We start from the raw sequence: 21,700 nt of genomic DNA, 5'->3' as shown, positions 1-21,700 counted from the left end.
TAAAAATATAAAACCCATGAACTATTGGTGGATACTCGACCTGGAAGGGATCATGTAGGATGCCAAAGCAAATCTTTACTAGGATTGTTGACATGAACAAACGAAACAAAAAAGCCAGGAGAATTAAAGGTAATACCCTTATTTCTCTGTCCCAAGAAAGCTGAAGAACACAGCAAGGTAATGAGGCTATCCACCTCTTAAAGAGCATGACTGGAAATTAGTGGCAGTTGAGTTGATATCTAACAATCTGAATGGTTTCTTCCCTTCAGCACTGGCAAAAGGACCTGAAGGTCAAATTTCTGTGCATAGGATACATTTTCCTTGGGGGGAAAGTAGAATGTTAAAAGGCTCTATGATTGTTCAATAGAAGATTAGGCAATTAGAAGTATTAAAAGTCAACAGCAGGTTTTTTATGAATTATATATCAGAATTCAACAAGTAGCAATGGAGATAACAAAGACCTTTTGCTGCTGAGTTTTGATAGGTCACCATAGACAAGAACAGAGGGTAAGAACAGCAAAAGACAGGGCTAAATTAATCAATGGAGAATAAAAATTGACTGGGGAAAAGAAAGAAGAAAGCCAGGTCTGTTTGGCTTGAGCAGGAGGTGTAGTAAGTGCTGTTCATGAATGAAAGCAGCAAAGAATCTGGTGGTCTTGGGTCTGCAATGGAAAGATTCAAGTGTCAAAAGAAACAGGAAAACACAGTAGCTGGGGAAGTAGTGAAGAGGAATCAAACCAACGAACAGCTTAAATCTCCCTGTCCTGCCCATTCTGCTCAGTCCCTGGACATCCTGCCTCTGAACGGTATCCCAGCAGGATGGCTTTCCCAAAGCACAGCCTGCAATCCAGAAATGGTCCTTACAGAAGTAATAAAACTAATCCCTGTTCTCTTCTTGCCACTGCTGTCCATGGCTCCTGTGCTGTGCTCATCCTCCCAGCTCCTGAAACCCCCCAATCTAAAAGGGAAATTAATCACAGGCTACTTCATTTGGCCTTACTGCTGGATACTTGCACAGCTTCCATTTCTGAAAGTGCATAACACCCTGAGAATCCTGGGGGCCATTGAGTTAGAGAAGATTTTGTTCCCTTGGGAGGCCAGAGAAAGGCTCTGCCTGCATTTCCCGACACTGCCTCTGTTTGAGAGTTATTTGGAAGAATGACAGTGATGGTAAGAGCAGAAGATTGAATTGATGCAATTAAACATGCTGCCATAGATGATCTCATGGAGGGGAATCATCTCTTTCCCAGCATTAATTACAAATAGTACAGGGGATAATGACTAGTCCTTTAGGCTTCTTTCTGCTGCAGTGTATAGTGATTGATGCCTTTACCTTTCTGTTAGCTTCCACTTTTTAAAATCCCATTTTTGCTGTGTTATGGCAGAACAAAAAGATTTTGTCAAGACAGCATGTTCTGTAAAAGAAACAGGGAGGAAAGATGTTGCCTTGCAGTCTGGGTGGACAAAACAGGAAGGAAATGGGTCCTTAAGCATAAAACAGGGATATGTGAGGCAGAGAGAGAAAGTGATTTGCACATTTCATGAAGGGAGTTAATAAAGGAGAGTCAGATTGTGTAGGGGTGGGCAGAAGAGCTAATTTCAATGCCTTATTCAGCAATGGGCTTCAGGCTTATCCAGAACCTCCATGAATAACTAACACAAATACTGTAATAAATAACAATGACAAATAAAGCTATGCAGCAATTTATGGAGATATTTTTCCCATTTGCATTTTGATGTCTTTTAGAAAGTGATTATTTTTTATTAAAGGAAAAAAAAAATAGTAAGAAAATTCTGAAGTGCATTTTATTTATTTGGAGGCAAAAAAAAAGCTATTAGCAAGAGCTGAGTAGTTAAACTGCTTTTAAGCCAAGAGAATCCTTCATTCTAGGCCTACCTGAAGAAGTTATTTTGTGACCTCGTATAAGTCATCTGATTTCCTCACAACTCCACCAACCCTAGGGAAAAAAAATCAGGATCTCGTTTAGAATCAGGTTTCACATCTGATCTATTTTCCCTTCAAAAGTGAACTATGAAAATAAGAAAGATTACTATTGTTTAAATATTGGGAAAAACATGGAAACCAGATGAAATAAGGGAAATGGCAGCATTCTATATCCCACATTGACAATGATCCAAGAGGAAACAAACCCCAGGTATCCAGCAAGAGTGAGCATGGCCATTATGAGCTTAAACAATGGGCACAGTTGTGCTCATTGCTACTCTTGTGTAAGTCTGGTTTGCACTCCAGGTTTTCACAGCAATTGTCCTGAGCAGAGACAAACCAAAAATCTCAAAAGAATGAGGCAACACAGCCTGGCTGCAAGGTGCTGAAAATCCAACTTCTTGAGCTGAATTCCAGGTTCTGCACTTGATGTGCTTTGTTAGGAGAAAATTTTGCCTCATTTCCCTGTTAGTTTGTTTTGGTTTTTTTTTTTTTTTTGTGTGTTTGGGGTTTTTTTGTTTGTTTGTTTTGTTTTGTTGTTGTTGTTGCTGTTTTGCTGTTATTGTTGTTTGGGTTTTTTGGGGTTTTTTGTTCTTTTGGTCTAATTTAATTTTAAACGACAATTAATTTTTATTTTCTTTTTAGGAAAAAGCATTTATAGTGCTTACTTTAATGAAGTACTATTCTTCTCAGATATCTGCTTACACCTGTATTTACTTTAGGAAGAAATATCTATTTTTACATTTACTCTTCAGCATTTCATTATATAAAGGAAAACCTAAGCTCTAAAGAAACTGCCCTAGGAACCTGCTCAGGAATTTTGCATACACTACACAGCAAGACCAGAAAAACCCAGTCTAATTTATTTTATTTTATAGACAAGTTATTATTTTATGCTTTGGTCAGTCTAAACTATGGCTGAAAAATACTGTAAATAGAACCACTTGAAAATGCTGTAGAACTCTCTGATAAACAATATTTTTTACATATCTTTTGCCTTGGTTACATAATTTATCTGGTGACAGTAACACAACTATTGCCCACCATTTTGTTTATAAATTTCATCAAAACCAGAAATATTTTTTTTTGCTGGACTTGCAGTTTTGTATCAGGAGCAACCTCTTTAAGAACAGCAAGAAGTGTATGAACTTTCCACTGCTGAGTGTCAACTCTCGACACAAAAAAACCCAAATTTAACTTTGATTCTGTCAGGTGATTTTCCTAGTCTTTGTTATATTTGACCATAGGAAAGTCTCTTGGTTTGAGACTTGGTAATGCTCAAGAAAACAGGGTCAAGCAAGAATTTCTAGACTGATTAATTCTGCAGCTTCACTGTTAAATGCTCTTCAGGGTAACTCTTGGGTAACAGTCAATGTGGATAGTTTGTTGCATTTTTTTTTTTTTTTTTTGCTTCAGATCAGTGAAACTTCATATCACCATAACCACACCTTGGATGAAATTCCAGAGTTCTCAGAATTTAGTCTGGACAGAAGGATTTATAATTTTCCATTTAAGACTCAGAACGGACTTTGAGAATTCACTGAAATTCTCAGAGTATCTGACCTGAATTTTGAAATTTAAGAAAAACATCCCCAAATACTTATATTATTCATAATACGAAACAGTATTCAGCAAAGTGTTTGCTAAACATATGCAAAAAATTAGTAATTGCCCCTTATATTTATATATCCTGCTTTGTTAGTCTCACTTTGCCTGCATATGATGTTATGTTACTGTGAATACTGCTGCTTCCTAGGCTGCTGCTTTTATTCCCTGAGAAGATTTATGGCCAGCTCAACTTGACAAGGTTGAACAATCTTGCATGTGAATTCTGGCTCAAGCCTTTCTTCTTCTTGCTATGTTTGCCAAGAATTACACAGGCAGAAACGTCACTCACATTGTCAACGGGGACAATCCTGTGGCAACTGCAGAGGAGGAAGAAAGCTGCCTGCTTTTCTTTACACCTATTTGTCAGCACAGAAATATCAGAGAATGTTTCCTTCCTGACCCAAGTGTTCAGTCGTTTGGTGCTATTGTTCACATCCAAAAAAAGATGCACAGGTTTGGCACGGGTGTGTAGAACGTGTGACTGAGGGAGAACATGAGACCTCCTGCTGCCACTGACCCCTCTCAAAGTGAGGGTGACAGATCCAGACCCCAGCAAGGCTGAGCTGGCTCTCTGGAGCTGGGTAAAAGATTATTTTGATTATTTTCTGAGGCCAAGCTGGATGGGAGCCTTGGGCAATCTGATCTCGTGGGTGGCATCCCTGCCTGTGGTGGGGGTGGTTGAAATGAGAGGAGTTTTACAGTCCCTTCCACACCAAGACATTTTGTGATTATGTGATCCTGTGGTACCACTCCAGCATCACGGGATATGAACATTAGAGCCATGATGTCATCACAACACTCATTTATTACTCACTGCCAACATCCAGACCCAGTTTTCAGGGTACAGTTGCTGCCTACTCCGTGCCATTGTTAATGGTTCTGAATTAATGCCATCAAAATGCTCATGCTGAGGACAAAGCCACAGCCTCACTTCCCAGCAGGTTATGTTGAGGTGTGCACAGCCATCCTCCACCAGTGTGGGAGGACAAATTGGTGCATATACATGTATTTATGCAACCATTTCCAGGCACAACCTGTCTCTCCATTTCAGAATGGAAAGCCAAGAGTCCTGACAGCCTAAGCTACCAGTTTTAGAACTTCAGTCTTTGTAATGTCCATAGTTTGGATTAAAATTCTATATCAAAGACTCTTGAAAATGGATTACTCGATACCCCCTTTATAGCCTTTATTATTCATACTTTAGCTGGAAAATGCAGGTGCTGTGCATTATTCTGTCATCGTGTAGTTTCTTGTTCTACCAGCCTAAGGTCTGTGATTCCCCAGAAACCTCAGGGGCTTGCTTAGACATGGGAATAAACTGCACAGTCCTCCATTGGCAAATCAGAAGTGGTGCTCAGATGCTCCTGCCTGGCATCTCTTTGCTCATGACATGGAGAGCCACAGCCCAGCTGGAGCAGAGCCTGGGGCTGAAGGCTGCTCCTGCAGGTACAGGAGGCATTTTATGTTGCTTCAGAGGCCATGGCTGCTGTTTCTGCAGAAATGTAGCTACAGCCATTAAAACAAAACAAATCAAAACAAAACAATACACAAGAAAAGGAGGCAAGTCTAATAATAAATCAAACCAAACAAATGTGCTGGGAGCAGCACTGTTTTCCATGGTGATCAGCTTGTCAATGAATCACAGAAAACTCCCAGTGAGCAGCTCCACACTGAGATGCTCCAAACCTCCTGCCCCAGCCCCAGCTCACTCAGCAGCTCCCCGGGAGGAGCAGCACACAGTTCTGTGCTTACCTGACCCCCCTAACACAGGTCCTCTTGCTGCTGGTCCTGCCACAAATCTGAAACACTGAGCCTTGCTTAAAAATGCATATAAATCAGTCTGAAGTCCTCTGAGCTTCAGACCACAGCCCATTACAGACTGAAAGACTGGAGAAAGACATAAAATATGGGTTTGTTTGCCCATATCAATTGCCTTTTTATCTCCTGTCTTCTAGGCACAAAGGAATCTGAAGTGAGGAGATGTCAGTTTTGGTTTGTATGTTCACGGTTTCATTGTAATAAATTATGTCTTTGGTACATTTTTGTAAAGAAGGCAAGGAACGAAAAAAAACCCCGTCCAAACCCTTGTTGTATCAGGTACAGAGAGATCACATGCAGGCTGGTGATGATTTATGACATCGAGAAAAATAAAGTAACTCAGGAGTCTTAAATGAGACATCAGAAGGCAGGGTTCAGATGTGCTTTGCTGAAGCTGAAGGACTCTGTCCAGCTCTGTCCTACCTGGGAACCAACATCCACACCCTGGGGAGGTGGATGGAGAGGCTGGAGCTTGCAGGGATTTATGGACACAGCTGAAACACTCGCAGCTCTTGCCTTGGCCGTGCTGGCAGAGATGCTGTGGGGCTCAATAAACGCAGAGAGAGAGCTAAAGTGTCCGCTGCCACATGAGCATGAAATCATTGGCTTTGCTGCCTTGCAAAAATTGCAACAGCCTGAGAAAATGCAGCAGGGAAGCCGTGCAGGCAGGGAACTGCTGCTGCCTCATGCCTGCCCTGCCCTTTCTGTGGCCATGAGAGGCAACTGGACCCACTGCCTCCACCCCTCCTCAGCTGCCAAATGAGTCTATCAGTGCTGCTCTCACTGGGAGATTAATCAAAGCTTGTAAAGCACTTCGGATATACTCAGATGAAATATCACAAGATATTTAATCCTTTGATAATATTTATTTGGCTGATGCCTGCACTAGAAGGGGAAGGAAAACCAGGGCACATGCCTGTTTAAAAACATCCTTTCTCATTAAAAAGAGCCTAGCTAAATTAAAAGGTTTGTGGAATGTGTTTCCTGTCAAACCTCGGGCCTGGGGGGGGAAATACTGGAGAAGCATTTGTGGCTGCAGTTGATGTGTCCATCTGAGCACAACTGCAGGGCTTTGTATCACTTGTGAGATTGAGGGCTGACTTATTCCATTATCCTTTAATATTTCATGCTCTTAATTCCTGCATTACTCTCTCATTCAGTACAGCTACAGCAGGTATTAATTGCCTATCCAGACAAAACTTGTTTAAACTTTTTTTTTTGTTTTAATTTTTTCAAACCCGAGCAGAAGCTGGTGACTTTATTCAATTCTTCAAGACCCAGATAGAATCTTTCCTGAAAGCCTTGGTAAAAACTGGTGTGTATTTTGTTTCATTATCTAAAAATCTTTAATCTTTCAAAACTGACATAAAATACATAGTTACTCCCCTCACATTATTAATTTTAATTTGTTTTGATCCCATATTTGCTGTTTTAAGAATCCTCCCAATCTAACTTGAAGATTCAAAGCCAGACAAACAGCCTGTGGCACACTCTTCACATCTGTATCGTGTTACACTTGGCAAGAGAGATAGGAGCACTCATTTACTGGAGCTCAGCATGGGGTGAGAGTTCAGAGGTTATCATTCCTGATGGCTTACAACTTTACAGATGTTTTCCCTCTATGAACAACAGAACTGCTTGTCAGTCACAGCCCAAACCTAAAAACCAGATGCTTCTACCTTCTTTTCATAATTCTTTCCATGTTTTACAGTCTCTTTTTAGGGTTCAGTAGTAGGGAAATGATTACAGATTAACAGTTGCAAAAGGTTAGTTAACATTTTAAATGTGTGGGGAATATGGCAAACTAAAATAATACTGAAAAATAAAATCATAGTCGAAACATATGTGAAACCTAATCTGCAATAATCTTGAATTAATATTAAAGCCTATATCACATTTTTCCAGCCTTGCCACTGTGGGAATACTGAATGCACACATGTACTATACATTTCTATAGAATTGATCATCTAGGTGATATATTGCAGTAAAACCTAAATTTGACTGGATCGGATTTATGACTCATTAGAGTTGTGACCTTTAGTGTAGTCTTGGCTTGAAGTCTCTAGTCACTTACAAAACACCTGAAGAATAACACGTGGTTAATTAAAAATGCCATTTGACAGAAGGAAACTAAAACCAGAGTAGAGGTGATTGATCAAAATCTTATAGGGTCCTGATGAGAGAATTAAGAAATTAACCCATCCAAGTTGGGCCAATATAATTTTTTCCTCTTATGCAGTGAATGACACTTCAAGTTTGTATTACAAATCCAGCCTCAATCTAAAGAACTATAGAATCCTAGAATTATTAAGGTTGGAAAAACTCTAAGATGATCCAGTGCTTTCAGGTATTGTAGACTAAACACCCTGGCTCCCTCAGCTGCTTGTTCTAAGATTTGTGCTCCAGAACCAGCTTCTGCAGTAATTTTCATCCAACAGATGAAAATCTGCCTTAAGCTTTGCAAACTTCTATTGAAGTGAGTTGTGGTCACTTTTTTTGCAGGTGTCTGGAAAAATACAAAGATTGTTTCAGATGGCAATGAGCACGTCAAAAAAAAGCAAGTAATTTAAAGGGTTGCCCCTCTCTGACTAATCTTCAGTAACTATGTGTGAACTCCCTGTCACCTGGAGCACAAGCTAGATCACTGGTGTGAATTTTACACAAAGTGGATATTACTTTTCAGAGCAACTGAGGTGGAAGTCACACAGAACCAGTTACCACACCTTAGCTAAGGGGAAATAAATCACAGAGCACTATCTGATCAGTCCTTAGTTAAATATTAAATCTAGCTCTTCCATTTCATAGCTTCATAGTCATCTCTTCTTTTTTTGTAATCCTAGAAAGAAATGTAGTTTTTGTCCAGCTATGCTTTTCAAATTCTAGCTGTGATTATATATGCATAAGTTCTTTATAATAAAGAGTACCTGTAGTGACACGCATTTGAAATCTGCATTATGCATCTGGAAAGACTGAGTGGGGATGGGTGACTTGTCACAGGCAATAAAAAATGTCAGTGGCACATGTTTGTGTGTAGTCTGTGAATGCTGTTTGATGTACTTATCAGTTTCTTCCTACAATATGCTGTAGTTACTGAACAGCACAGCTTGGCTATTGATGGGTAAAAGAAGTAGAAGATAAGAGAATAGGCAGACAGTGATTTGGATTCTGCAGATGATATTTTGCAGGTTGGAAAGGACAAAGACAATCTGCAAGCACCAGCAGCTGACACAGCCTCAATAGGAAATAATTCTGGGCTTGGAGACAGAGAAAAAACATACGCACAGTAAATCATGCAAATCAAGTCTAAATGGTGGCGCATTTGACAATAAGGCAGAAAATTATGGAGTTGGAGGTTGTTTCTTTTTTTTTTTTTTTTTTAGCTTCAATTTTGTAATAAACTTCTAGTTGGACTGATCAGCTATTAACCTCTTAGCATGCAAAAGGGCTGTGGTGGTGGAGGATACCGGGATAACATCAAACTTGTATTGGGGAGGTGGAGGATTGAATAATCGTCCCTCTAGATCTTTACTGACCTCCCTGGGTCCCCTAAGAAAATCAGAAATGGGGGCAGTTTCCAGTATCTAAGGGTGAGAGGTTATTTTTCACACTTCATTATTTCCAGTTAACTGCTCATTCTGTGAATATTTACATCTTTTTTAAAAGCCAACCAAATAAGCAAACAAAACAAAACCAACCCAAGAACAGTGAGACTGTTTCATTCCTGCTTTCCTCCGTAAAATCCCTGGAGCACTTCCCCTTGGAGAGATGCTGACCAGATGAGGAAAGCCAAAGGGAGCTGCTGGCAGCTTCTTTGTCACTGTAACATCCTGCAGGAAAGCGTGATACTTGGGGATAGAGCTAACGACCAACTGTGGCACCATGCCATGGAACTGTCAAATTATCTGGAGAGAGGATGCTAATGAATGTGCATCACTGCTACATACAATTTGCTTTTAAGCAGGTAGGTAGGGCTGTGACTGAACAGAAGCCATTAAATTATGAACAGAAGGAGAGCGATCCAATTTTCTGCCTTGCTAAGGATATGAATAGTTTTAATGATAGCTGAAGACTTTGAGTTTGCCCTTCCTTTTGTAATCTTCCTCAATTGTTTCCTTCAAGTACAGCAAATCTAATTCTCTAGTTCATACCATCAATGTTGCGCTGGTCTAATTTCATAGATGTTTTTTGAAGAAGCAGTTTTGTTTTAGTGCAATGGAAGGAAAAATGGAGTTCATTGTTCAAAAGTTCCTCTGGCAATGAGATAAATGGAATATCTCATTTTACCTCTCTTCTGTTGCATTACTAGAATGTTTTCTGCAAGAGGAACTTGGATAGTCTGTGCTGCATCTAGGCAGCAAAGAAAAGAACAGTGGGCACCCAGAGTTTGCTGGGGGCAAAGTCTGCACTCATCATCAGGAAGTTCTTTCCCCCACCAGCTGTGGATGTGCAGAACTGCAAATACTTCTAGTCTAATCTTGGTGACAAAATTGTAACTGGACCAGATTTTGGTCACTATTAGATCCTAATTTAGGCAAGAAAGGGCTGTGTTCAAATGTATATTTAGTAAAGAAGCCTAGAATACAAATTTTAGAGTCAGATCTGTTAAAATAAGATGAAAGACTGTTTATAGTGAGTTCTGTCTGCCAGTATTTACCTTTTCTGCACTGCTGAGCCCCTTCTCCGTTTCGTTAAGATATAATTGAACAATTTATAGATATTAATTTTTTACAAGGAGGGCTTTCTGCTATTGCAAACTGACCTTAAACTCTATACCTTAAAAAGTAGAGTTAAAACATATGTGCATTAAAGATACTTTCAATGCATGGTGCATGTCTTCAGAATAGCTTTTATCTAGTTATGATTAAAAACATTTCACCACCAAGACAACTTGATGGTTTTATGACTTATTGACTGCCCTGTTACTGTGTAACATAGTTAATTGGCTCTCCGCTTGCTTTAATCTTGGATGTTTGATTCTGCTAAATCTTTAAAACACGTTTTTGATTACATTATCCTGTAAGTATTTAAAATAAACGTCCCTCAAATGCATTTTTTGCAGTTTCAATAAGTTCTCTTTAACAAATAAATGGGGGAAGGAGTGGAGACAAGGGAGAATGCATGAAATATTAATAAAGGCCAATATGATAAAGTCAATAGATAGAGCTTGTTGTGATAAAAGCTTGTTTTGCAAAGCATTCAAGTTTGGATTCTCAGCTGGTACAATCTGAAACAGCTCCGTGTCGATCACACTTTCCTCTGTCCCCTGTTTTAACACAGGCAGAGCCAGCAGGAGGGAAAATTTCTCCCTTTTTACCTATTGTCTGTCTGCAATGGTTGGGAGGAGCTAGTCCTTCCTGGAGGTCTTTCATGCTGACTTTGGATGCTGAAACACCGTTTGGAAGAGGTGGATAAAATGTGAATAAAATGTGGATAGGGCAACATAATATCAGGCACATCCTGTGGGGATCTGTAATTCTCTCAGGGGTGATGCCACTGGTCTGAGCATGAATGTTGTAGGTACTGTGGAGATGGATAGAGATGTATGGCAAGTGACAGTCACAAATGAACCTCTTAAGAAAAATGCTAATGGAGGGGGTGTGGGTGTGGGTATGTGCATGTAGGGGTTGGAAAATGCAGTGAGAGCTGGACAAGGCCATGGTGGAGGATGATTGGGTCATAGGGCAGTCCTGCTTTGGCCAGGAGAGTTTCCACAGCACATGTCCTCCCTTTAAAGCTCTGGATAATCGCATGAACCTCATCTCCTCACTGGGACAAAGGCATCTCCCTCCCCAGCCAGTGCCAGGGGAATCAAATTGTTTGTACACTGACAGAAAGGAGATGTCCTCAGTCCAGCTCCTCCATCAGAGTGTATCCTTTACAAACCCACCCTAAACCATTAGCCATGTACTTGTTGGGGTGTCTGTCACAGACAGATCCTCCTGGGGAGGATCTGAGAGCTGGGGGATGACTTGGGCTTTTTAAAGTCATTTAATAATGACTTTTTTAATTGTCAGGAGACAGAGCTGAAATCCTGATGGGTTTTAAAGGTGTGCTGTGAAGGCAGTGGAAAGTTGTGAAGGATATTAAAAGGATATCCCTCTAGCTGTTTGTTTTTATACATTTGAATCAAGAGGACCTAATCTACCTAATCTTGGGAAAGTTTCCACGTTCAACCATGTAAGGGGTTTCTTGTCACTAATATACTTCTGGTGATTCTATGATACTCTTGCAGAAAAATGAAGCCTTGGAGAAAATATTCTGTGGAGTGAGGTGTCTGCATGGTTTTGTGTCTCTTGAAAGTCTGCTTTTTGACAGTGTCAGTTAAAGCCATTCCTGTGACATGTCGCTAGAGGGACATGAAAACATGGAAGAGACTAGCTCCTGTTGTTCTTAGCTACTGCTCTTTAGTGTGAAAAAACACAACAGGGATGACTTAGGGCTTTCTGTTCTCTGTCTGAATGAAAGAGCTTTAAAATATGATCTTTGAGCTGTTTGATGCTCGTTGAAAAACAACCCAACACATACTAGTGCTGAAGATTACTAGTGTAGCTCTATAATTGTATACAGCTACACCAGTAAATATTCAAACAAGATGCAAAGAAAATCTTCAAGCATAAGATACAAAGAAATTTCTCTTTTACAGTTCTTTGAAAATTATCTTATTAATATCAGGTATTTATATTAAGCTTAGCCAACACTTGCTCATATTCATTTTAATAGTGGAGATGAACTGTGTTAGACCTGTATTCAGTCTAGGGTGTGATCTCAGGCCATGAAACTTTCAGTGTCTCCTCTGGGTATGTGTTTGGTAGCCATAGGGGAGAAGGAGGCTCTTCCATGGGTCTTTCCCACAGAAAAGCTGCAGTGCACAGCTGGGAGGCAGCAATGGGATTGCTCCTTAGCTCTGTGAACAGCTCTCCTCCGTCCTTGTCCAGCACCAAGCCATAACAGGACCATCCTGGGACTGGTCTGAGCTGGGAGGCAGCAGCTGTCACGACTGTCCCCATGTGTTGGAAACCTGCTGCCTCCCAGCTGAGACCTGTGGTGGCCGCCTGCATCACAGGCAGGAGTCCATCCCACATGCCTGGTGGGATGCCAGAGGTGCCCCAGGCCACCATCTGTGCTTCAGATTTGAGATTTGCAAACACACAGCAATGACATAGCACAGGGAATCCCACTACTTTAAGCTTAATGATGTTCTTCACATGTATCTTGAAATAATCTTGTGGGTACAAAAGGTCTGTGCAAATATCAGCTGGTTTTAGATAGATGTAATTTGCAGGGAAGAAAATGTGACACCACTCCTTAAATTCTTTTTTTTGAGAACGCTGTTAAGAAAGCCCAGCTGCAGCTGAGGCATCCCCTCTCTTGGCCAGCCTGGCTTCCAGACTGCTCCAAGCAGATTTTGATTTTATCTGGCTCAGAGACACAGGGCTTGCAGTCATTTTGCATCATCCCCTCTGCCTCTCCTCCAAGTCTCCACCTGGCCTTGGCTGCCTGAAGGGGCCTCCAGCTCTCCCCTCACACCTCTCTCCACATAGTGAAGAATTCTGGTGCCCAAATGGGATAAGAGCATTTCTGTTTCTCAGGAGGAGAGTGCTGGTGACAACTGTGTCCCCTGACTCTGTTCCAGGCGGGGGATTTTATTCACACCCCTTTTGTCCGCAGCAACGGGTAAGGGTGCTCAGAACTGTTTTCCTTTCCAAAAAACTCCTTAGGTGGCTTTTGTTTTGCATGGAGTAATTAAGGAGAGGAAGCTGAGCCCTTTCCCTTCATGCCTTTGTTTCTCCTGTGTATCACATTACAGGTGCAGGGGCCAAAGTGTGACCATGTCAAAGACTAATGGCAATAAATAGCTGCAGAAGAGGATTTGTGTTACTGCTGATCTGGTGGAAAAGCAGAGAGAGGCTGGCCTCTTCCCTTGCTTATATCTAATCTATCTATCTATCTATCTATCTATCTTCAGATTTTCTGGTTTTATTTTATTTTTAAAGAATGCAAAGACTCAGGAGAGCTTTTTCATCTAGTTTGTTCCTCATTAGCTTTTGAACTATTACTCATGCAGAGTGATTAGCTACATGTTGTACCTGTCACTGCGTCTGCCCTTTGTTCAGTCTAGCTAAAATATAGTAGTACCTCATTTCAGTGGTAAACTTGACCTAGAGTAAAATGTGCAAATTCTTACAGAAAGTGCAATAATTGCAATTGATTTATTCTTCTGTGGGGAAATAATGTCTGTCTCAAACAATAACATCAGCTTTCTCTTAATTGCATTACATTAATATCATATTATTCTGTATTCATATCCACATCCAAAGCTGTGAAACATATTGGGTTTTTTCCCTACCCTTCTGATACATACAACTCTCAAAATAGGTTACCAAATATGGGAGGCCCCTTTTTGCCTATTTTATAGAAGAAAGACAAAAGGCAAGAAAAATAATTTTAAATATTACCCTGGTCTATAAGCAGGAAAGCTGTATCTTACCTACCACAACCCCATGTTTATCTTTGTTGTTAATCCAGTGGTGGGGATTATGCTGAGTTAATGATGTGTGGGAGCTCCAGACTATTTCTTATTCCTGGCTCGCAGCATCTGCTTTCAACAAATGTCTTTTGTGCACACATGTGACCTTTTGGCTACCTACACTTAAGTCCACCTGTCAGGATGGCATGGTGCCTGCTCATGAGTGTGGCCCAGCTGCTGGGGCACGCTGGAAATCAGCCTCTGTGGCCCTGTAAATGCTGCTCCATTGCAGAACACCTCCCTCTTCTCCCAGCCCCATGGCTGGGGAGCCAGCAGCCATCCGATCTCCAGAGGACACCAGCCTTGGACAGCTGGCTGGGGTTTCTGGTGGGGTTTCTGATGGCATCAAGCAAGATCTGAGCTGGCATCAAGCAAGAGACATGCCCTGGCACAGCTCTGGCCATGGGGTCCCTGCAATCTCCAGGCACACCGAGCTCAGACTCATCTGCAGCAGGAGTCTGGGACACAGCTGACACCAGCCTGTAAACCCAGCCCTTTCCAGCAGGGCAGACTCATGGATAAAATCCCAGTCACTTTTCTCCTTCCTAAGATTGACCCATGTGAGATGTGGCATCTCACAAGAAAGATTTTACCAGCATGGTTTCCTTCAAAATAGTTATATTTTGTGAATGTTGTTTGATTTTTATTTAGAGGGGATGAAACTTCAGAGGCAAAATTCCCCAAGTGTCTGATGTTGTCAAAGCATTAAATTTCACAGTATATTATTTGGCACTAAGACTTTTTTCCCTTTTTTTTCCTCTTTTTTCTCCCCCCAGATTTTCACTGTGAAATGTCTGTTTGAAAGGCAGAGTTTGTTTTTCAACTTTTGTGCAATTGGACACATTGCTTACTTGGAACGCAGTAACATGGAGCTCTCCAAAGTCACTTTGGGGTTAATTTTGGCAAAAATTACACCTGTTCTGTTTTTTAAAACTGGAAAAGAAGTCAAAATGGCAGGATTTCCCATGAAGTCTCATTTCTCTTCTGCTTTGGCTGGGTTCAAATTACCACAGGCAGAATTTTCCAAGAAGTTTATTTATAACCTTTTGAATATGGAAACATTTCAGTGTTTTCAACCTGCAGCATGTGGAAATAATCAGGGGAAAAAAACATTTCCGTGTTTTTTGATAACTGAAACAACTGGTGCTAGGTCCAGGTATAGTGAAAGAGGAATGGGAATTAAAATACTTTTCATATAACATTCAAGGAGGCAGTGGGTGGAAATGCCCAAAGAGAGGGGTAAATCCAAACACAAAGGAGAACTTTACACACCCTGCACTAATTACATTGAGGAACCTTTTGACACAGGACGTTGTGGAGGCCAAAATTGTAAAAAATTGTAAATGAGTTCAAATTGGGAGCAACAGACTTGATGTAGGAGGTCAGGGCAATTACAATATTCCAGATGTTACTTCCAGCTCAGGAAGTCCTTGAACAACAGACTGCTGGAAGAATTCCTTTATTTCCTCTGCTTCCTATAGCTTTTCCTTAATTGTCTGCTGCTGTTGGAGGAAGAATAACAGGTTGGAGGATTCTTGGTGTCATCTTGTCCTTTTGTTATTGGCTTGTCAGAGAACTTGGACAGCAGCCATGGCAAATGGAGGGTGTAACAAGAGACTCCAAATGAAATAAGACAAAACAAAACAACAAAAAGTACAGTTTCTTCGGTTTGCATTTCTTTTAAAATTAATTTCAGTGAACCCTGTTTTCCAGCCTCAGTGGTATCTCAATAGCTGCAGGACACTAAGCAGGGAGTCACTGCAGAGACCTTGTTAGGAAAGTGCAAACTGCACATCAGGAGCAGACAGAGAGGAGAAAAGGAAGATGAAAGTTTAGGGATGGTGAGAACAGAGGGCCCCATTTGGCAGCTATTTAATGCTTTTCTCAGTATTGTATTTGGCACCCAGTTACCATAGTGATGTGATTGGCAGCTGATTGACACGATTACATAACGGAGCTGTCTCTGTAGAGCAAGAGCCATATTTTCAGGGGGAAAATATCCCTCTGCTGCAGGGGATGGGACCAGTGCACAGTCTGCTTGGATCAACTGAGAGTTTTGAACAGAATTTTCTCTTTAAGCAACTAAATATTAACAACTCCTTCACAGTGAGATGTGAGTGAAATAGCCATCAAGACTTCAAGAGTGTCTAGACATCTCATCATCCTCCTGACCATCTGACAGACCCTGAGGCAGCTGCCAGGCTGGCAGCACTGAGTGCCTGTTGAGCTAGCAAGGGGGCACCCCAGCCTCAGGGAGCTCCTGTTCCAATGCAGCCCTAAACCCAACGCTTTCAGAAATGTCTCGGGAGAAAGAGCCGCAAATAAGGACAGTGGTAACAAAATACAACACAAAGAATTGGTGGATAGCATAGCAATTTTCCTCTTGGATATTTAAAATACACTGATTTTAGTATCTGGGGCGCAGTGGTTGGCATGAGCCAGCCTTGTTTGTGTTTGAAGGGCAAGTGAATTGGTTTGCCAATTTTCCCACAGGACACCTCAGTAACAAGTATCTCGGTCCCACCAGTGCTTTTTCATACCTGCCATTTGCTTGATTTTTGAGAATGTGGGGCTTGTTGTCCCTGATAATATAATCCTGGGATGTGCTCACACATGGCTGGGATTCCTGTGTGCAGAGAGGGGGTTTTGTTAGATTGTTAGATAGGAAATGAGCTCCTGTAGGGACTGAGTCCACAGGTAATGTGGCTGGAGTGGTCCTGATGGCATCCCCTTAGGAGATGCTCTCTAACCCCCTTTGCTTCCAGGGAGAACAGATCACAGATCCTAAACTGACTATAACGGGTGAGCAGAGGGTGATGCCCGAGTTCCCAACCCTCCTGGTTAAGAACAGATCAGACAGGAGCTCACTCTTACCTGGAGAAGCTCAGAACAACACAATAATGGCCCTTCTGTCTGCGGGTGTAGGACCCTGGCTGGCCACACTGAGAGGAGAAGGTGGGACAGGATTGTCATTGCCCCTACCCCTGGGACCTCAGCTGCTGTGAGGGACAAACAAAACTTATCTCCTGCTCCCAGCTGCTCTCCGGAGAGGCTCTGGGGACCACAGCCTCAGGGACAGGCTCCACACTGGATTTCTTTGTGGCAGCCTGTAATGGAACAGATGTCCTGTCCCCCCAGTTTATGAAGAAGTATGTGTTTTCTCTTTTCCAGACCATAATTAAACACTAATTATGTACAGATCGGCATTCAGGGTGTTGCAAAGCCAGGGTGCAGGTATTTGCAGTGCAGGGAGCACATGTGTGAATGCACATGTGGGTGTGTGTTCCATGTGTGTGGAAGGCAGCACAGATGGGATCTGCACTGCAGGCAGAGGGGCTGGACAGGTCCTGGATCTGCTCTGGGCTTGTCTTTGTGCCTCAGCAGTGTGGAAGGCCCTCCTTGTATGCAACAGCAGCTTTACATGCTGCAAACTGTGCTCTCCAGCTCTTGGCAAGCCAAAGAGCTGCTTTTGGCTGCCCTTGGATCATCACTGAGCAGCTTCTGTAGCCAGCGAGTCTTTCAGTGTGAGGCACAGCATGGAGCTCTCTGGTCTGCATATGGGGAGAAGAAGGTTCCAGTGATTCTCTTGACACATCCACAGCACCCACGGGGGTGGTGGGAGAGCTGGGGAAAGCTCCTGCCTCTGCCAAGCAGGCTGGAGGACAGAGCAGCATGTGGGGCTGGAATATGTTCGCCCCAAAGAAACACTGAACACGCCAGGGGAATGAGGGGGATTAGATTTCACTAGCTAGCAAATTACGTTTCTGTAACCCCTGACCAAAATTCATTCTATCAGCTGGAAATAATAGATTTAACTAGTTTCATATGGCTTTAAAACATCCCATAAACAAAATTCATTTATTCATCACTGTTTCTCCCTCTTGCAGTAGGACCTGGAGAAAAAAATCCTACTAAAGCCAAGGCAAAGACTCCCATTGAGTTCAATGAGAGCTGAACCTGACCCTTTATAAAACAGCTTTATAGGTCTCTGTGCTCAGAGATGCTGGTAGAAAGTAGGAGTTCTGGACCACATGCCAGAGAGTGTTTCTTTATAAAGATGCTTTCCTTTGGAGGTGCAGCAGTGACAACAACACCTGTGTGCTCACACACACAGAGGCACAACAGCCACAGAGAAGTCATCCATCTTAGAAAACGTGTTATGCCTTTTAAGTGTTTCTATATCAAAGACTGATAAATAAAACATGGGTTTAGTGTTAAAAGGGAAAAAGAGCCCTTTTAACAGATTAAAGTGCTCACAGTGCCTGACACAGTGAAATAGGAGTGTTGAGCAGCAGGGCAGTTAAGAAAAAGGACTGGTTATGCTGACAGGCACAAACTGTTGTGTGTTTTGCAGCAGTCATTGGCAGAAAAAAAGCCTAAAATCTACTTTCCCAGCAAAGCCTTCCTGGAAGGTAACAAACTGCAGCCCTCTATAGCAAAACTTTTGTATGTTCTCCAGCTTAATGTCATGAGATTTCCTCCCTGAAGGAAGAGGAAGAAAATACTTTTTAAGCCCATCAAAATAAATAAGCAAACAAAATCAGCATCCTCTCAAATGATATAATGGTTTGTTCTAGCAGACTGAAAGCCCTGCTGGGTTTTCCAAGATTTTTTTTCCTCATCATCCTGATTCTTCTCAAAGCCCAGCACACTGAGTTGACTCCTTAACTGATTTCCATTTGTTCCTCAGCAGTTACAAAAGCAGTGGTAAAGCCTTCTGCATTTTCTCATTCCTTCACAACTGTGAACAGAGTCCAAGACACCTAAAGGCTGTATTTGTACAGACAGGGACATTTCTCCATTCAAAGAAGCATTAACTAATCACAGTTATTCGGCTGATCAGAAAAGCTGATCCTTAAAAGTGATTTTTCTTTCTCTCTTTCTTTCTGAACCTGTGCTACCTTGGTGGAGAGAAGTCTTACAGCAGAGGTCACTGAAAATCCTCCTGAATATTTTATCAGTTCTGCTCCTTCTGGCTTAGTGTACAAAGACAAACCCTTCTGTGTGAAGGACACAGAGCTGAGACAGGGGAGGAGGGATAAACCAGTGTCTGCCCTGCTTTGCTCCCTGACCAGAACACCTGGTGGAAGTAGGAAATGGAATTTGTGCACCATTAGGATCCCACTTGATGTGGAGCCTTGCTTTTAATGGGTAAAAAGTGCCCCAGTGAATGTGAATGAGAGCCAGATGATTTTGCTGTCAGGCTGGTAAGGAGAGTTTTATGATGCCAGCTGGTATCCCATCACCTTTTAGGACAAACTTGCCTACTGCTCTCATGGATTTGAAATGTTGCAGCAAACAGAAAGCCCAGTTTAGGGCACAGCCAGGCAAATCTGTGATGCTCTTTGCCTAGCCCAGCCATACCATGTGGCCATGCAGTGCCCACTGTGGGAAAGCCATGCTGCTTCCATTGCCACCTGAGAATCATCGACACAGTCATACAAACCATTTCCAAAATGCCCCAGCCAGCAAGACACATGGCCAAAGGCAAGTGGGGGGAACCTATAAAATTAAATTGCATTATTTATTGGAGAGATCTAAGTTCTGTCTTGCCCCAGGGTGTCATTATGCACCTCTACTCTCTGCTGATAATAGTCATCTGCAATCTGATAATGACTTTGATACCTTCAAAAATGATGATAATTTAACACCTCTGTGAAGCACACCACTTCTAGACATTCTGGCACCCCTTACAGACCAGGGTGCTCCTGCAGGGACTGGATGGGACCAGAGCCTGATAAACCACACTTGATTTTCCCTCAGCAAGGCAGAATTGACTCTGTCAGCAAAGGGACACCAACCATGGAAGCTGCTTGTGTTGGATTTGGGGCTGTACTGGCATGGCAGCTGGTGTTAGGTGGGGGCAGAAGGGAGGTGAATACCAGCACCACAGCTATATAGAATTGATATAGGTATTGTCCCTTTGCTCCGTTCTGCAGGAGAGAAGGAGGCAGTTTCGTGTCTGACAGGCTAGCTCACTCTGTGTTCAGTAGTTACACCCCATGTGAATTTTCTATTTATCTTCCATTTATCTCATGTCACTCATAATAAGCATCCTTCCAGCCTTAGCAGGTCAGAGCCCCTTACACTCTTTCCCTATGTTTCAAAACTGATGGGATGAAGTAACAGGCAAAAATGCTTCTGCCCACAGGAGGCCATTCTGATTTTACTTTTTAAATTAGTATTTTGTCCCAAATCCTGGAAGAACCTTAAACTTTGCTCAGAAATTCTTGGATTTTCCATGGTACTGTTTAACTCAATTTCCCATGCACTCATGAGGCAATGGCTTTGATGAAACCCTTCTGCCATTATAGGCCTGTATAGAGCTCAAAAGCAGCCTGGGACTTTTCACTTTTTAGTTTTATACAGTTTATTGTTGTATTTATTGCAGAATTTGCAGCCTGTGGACTGATAGCTGAGGTTTGCCCAGCCAGTATCTGCTGCAGGGCACTGAGCATTCACTGGGATTTTCTGCCTACCCCCTTCAGCCCTAACACTCTGAGCATCTCATGGCCTCTGCTGACACTGACAATTAGCACCAATTACACCAGCAGTTTTGTAGGGTGAATATTTACCCACTGGGACCCTGAAAGAAACCTACCCATTTCACAGAGGCTGCCTGATATCTGTTAGATAAGAACGATTTACTGACCACAGCTGGGCTCCAGCAGATGACCAGGGTGTCATCAGTCTCCCCTGACACCTCCAGCCTGGCATACTTGGGGATTTGAAGGAGTTAATGCCACCCATCATCGAGATTATTCCTTCCTTGTTTTAAAAACTGCAAGGAGATTTGGGGTTTAATCCTCCCTTTGCCCTGCCATGGGAGAGGAGCAGAATGGATTGTCAGATCCATACCCTGTGGAAATTGCCCTTCCTCTGCTGTCCCTCCTAACACTGCCAAGTAATTTGTTGGGACTTTTAGACCCAAGAGGGATGTTTGCTCTGTTGCACACAGCAAAGCATTACAGAGCCCAGCAAAGTAGGCAATCTCCATTATCTCTTCTTGGATCTGCTCCTGAAGTCTGCAGGGGTTTTTTTGAAGTCTGCCATGTAGCTGCCATATTAGTCCAGCCAGAAGAGGCAAGTGTGGTAGAAAAGAAGGATGTGAACTGGTATGACAGTGAAAAAGGAACACTTGTAATGAGAAATGATGCTGAAGCCAGCTAAAACAGCATACTCATTCCTCTGAATTTCTGTTTCCTGTAGCCATTTTCTCTGCATGACTGCCCTTCCTTCTTCTTATTACCAATAAATGCTGTTGTCTGTGGCATGCTATTAACTTTTTTAATATCCTACTTTAAAAATTAATGTATTTTTAATAAAATGTCCCAGTTGATCGTGTAAAGAGAATTATCACTTAGGAGATACAGTATATACTGGTGCAAACTGTAACTTTCTCACATCCTCCAGCATACATTGCTGGGCAGTAATTTCTGTTCAAAAAATAACATTTCCTTTGTCAGCTGAATTCTCACTTACTGATGTTGACATGAATTATAGCAGAAATACACACAATGGTGACATTGTGATGTATAATTGACTATTTTAGGCCTAAACTGGATTGTTTCACAAATTCTTATGATAGAAATAATGTTTCCTTGATTTTCCTTTAGTTTCGGGTTGTTTTGGGGTGACTTCCTTTAACCCCCCTCACTCAGTAATGAACACATTTATTTTCACTGCTAACAATTTCAGCCACTGTGTAATTTCTACTGAATACTGGAAGTTCAGCAATTCCTACAGTTTCTCATAGTCTCAGCAAGAGATGTTTGATATTCTGGACTCTCCTCTTTTTGCTT

The sequence above is a fragment of the Sturnus vulgaris genome, chromosome 6 (genome assembly GCF_052056855.1).
Source record: "Sturnus vulgaris isolate bStuVul1 chromosome 6, bStuVul1.hap1, whole genome shotgun sequence".
Taxonomy (NCBI): Eukaryota; Metazoa; Chordata; class Aves; order Passeriformes; family Sturnidae; genus Sturnus; species Sturnus vulgaris.
This window is presented reverse-complemented; position numbering follows the sequence as displayed.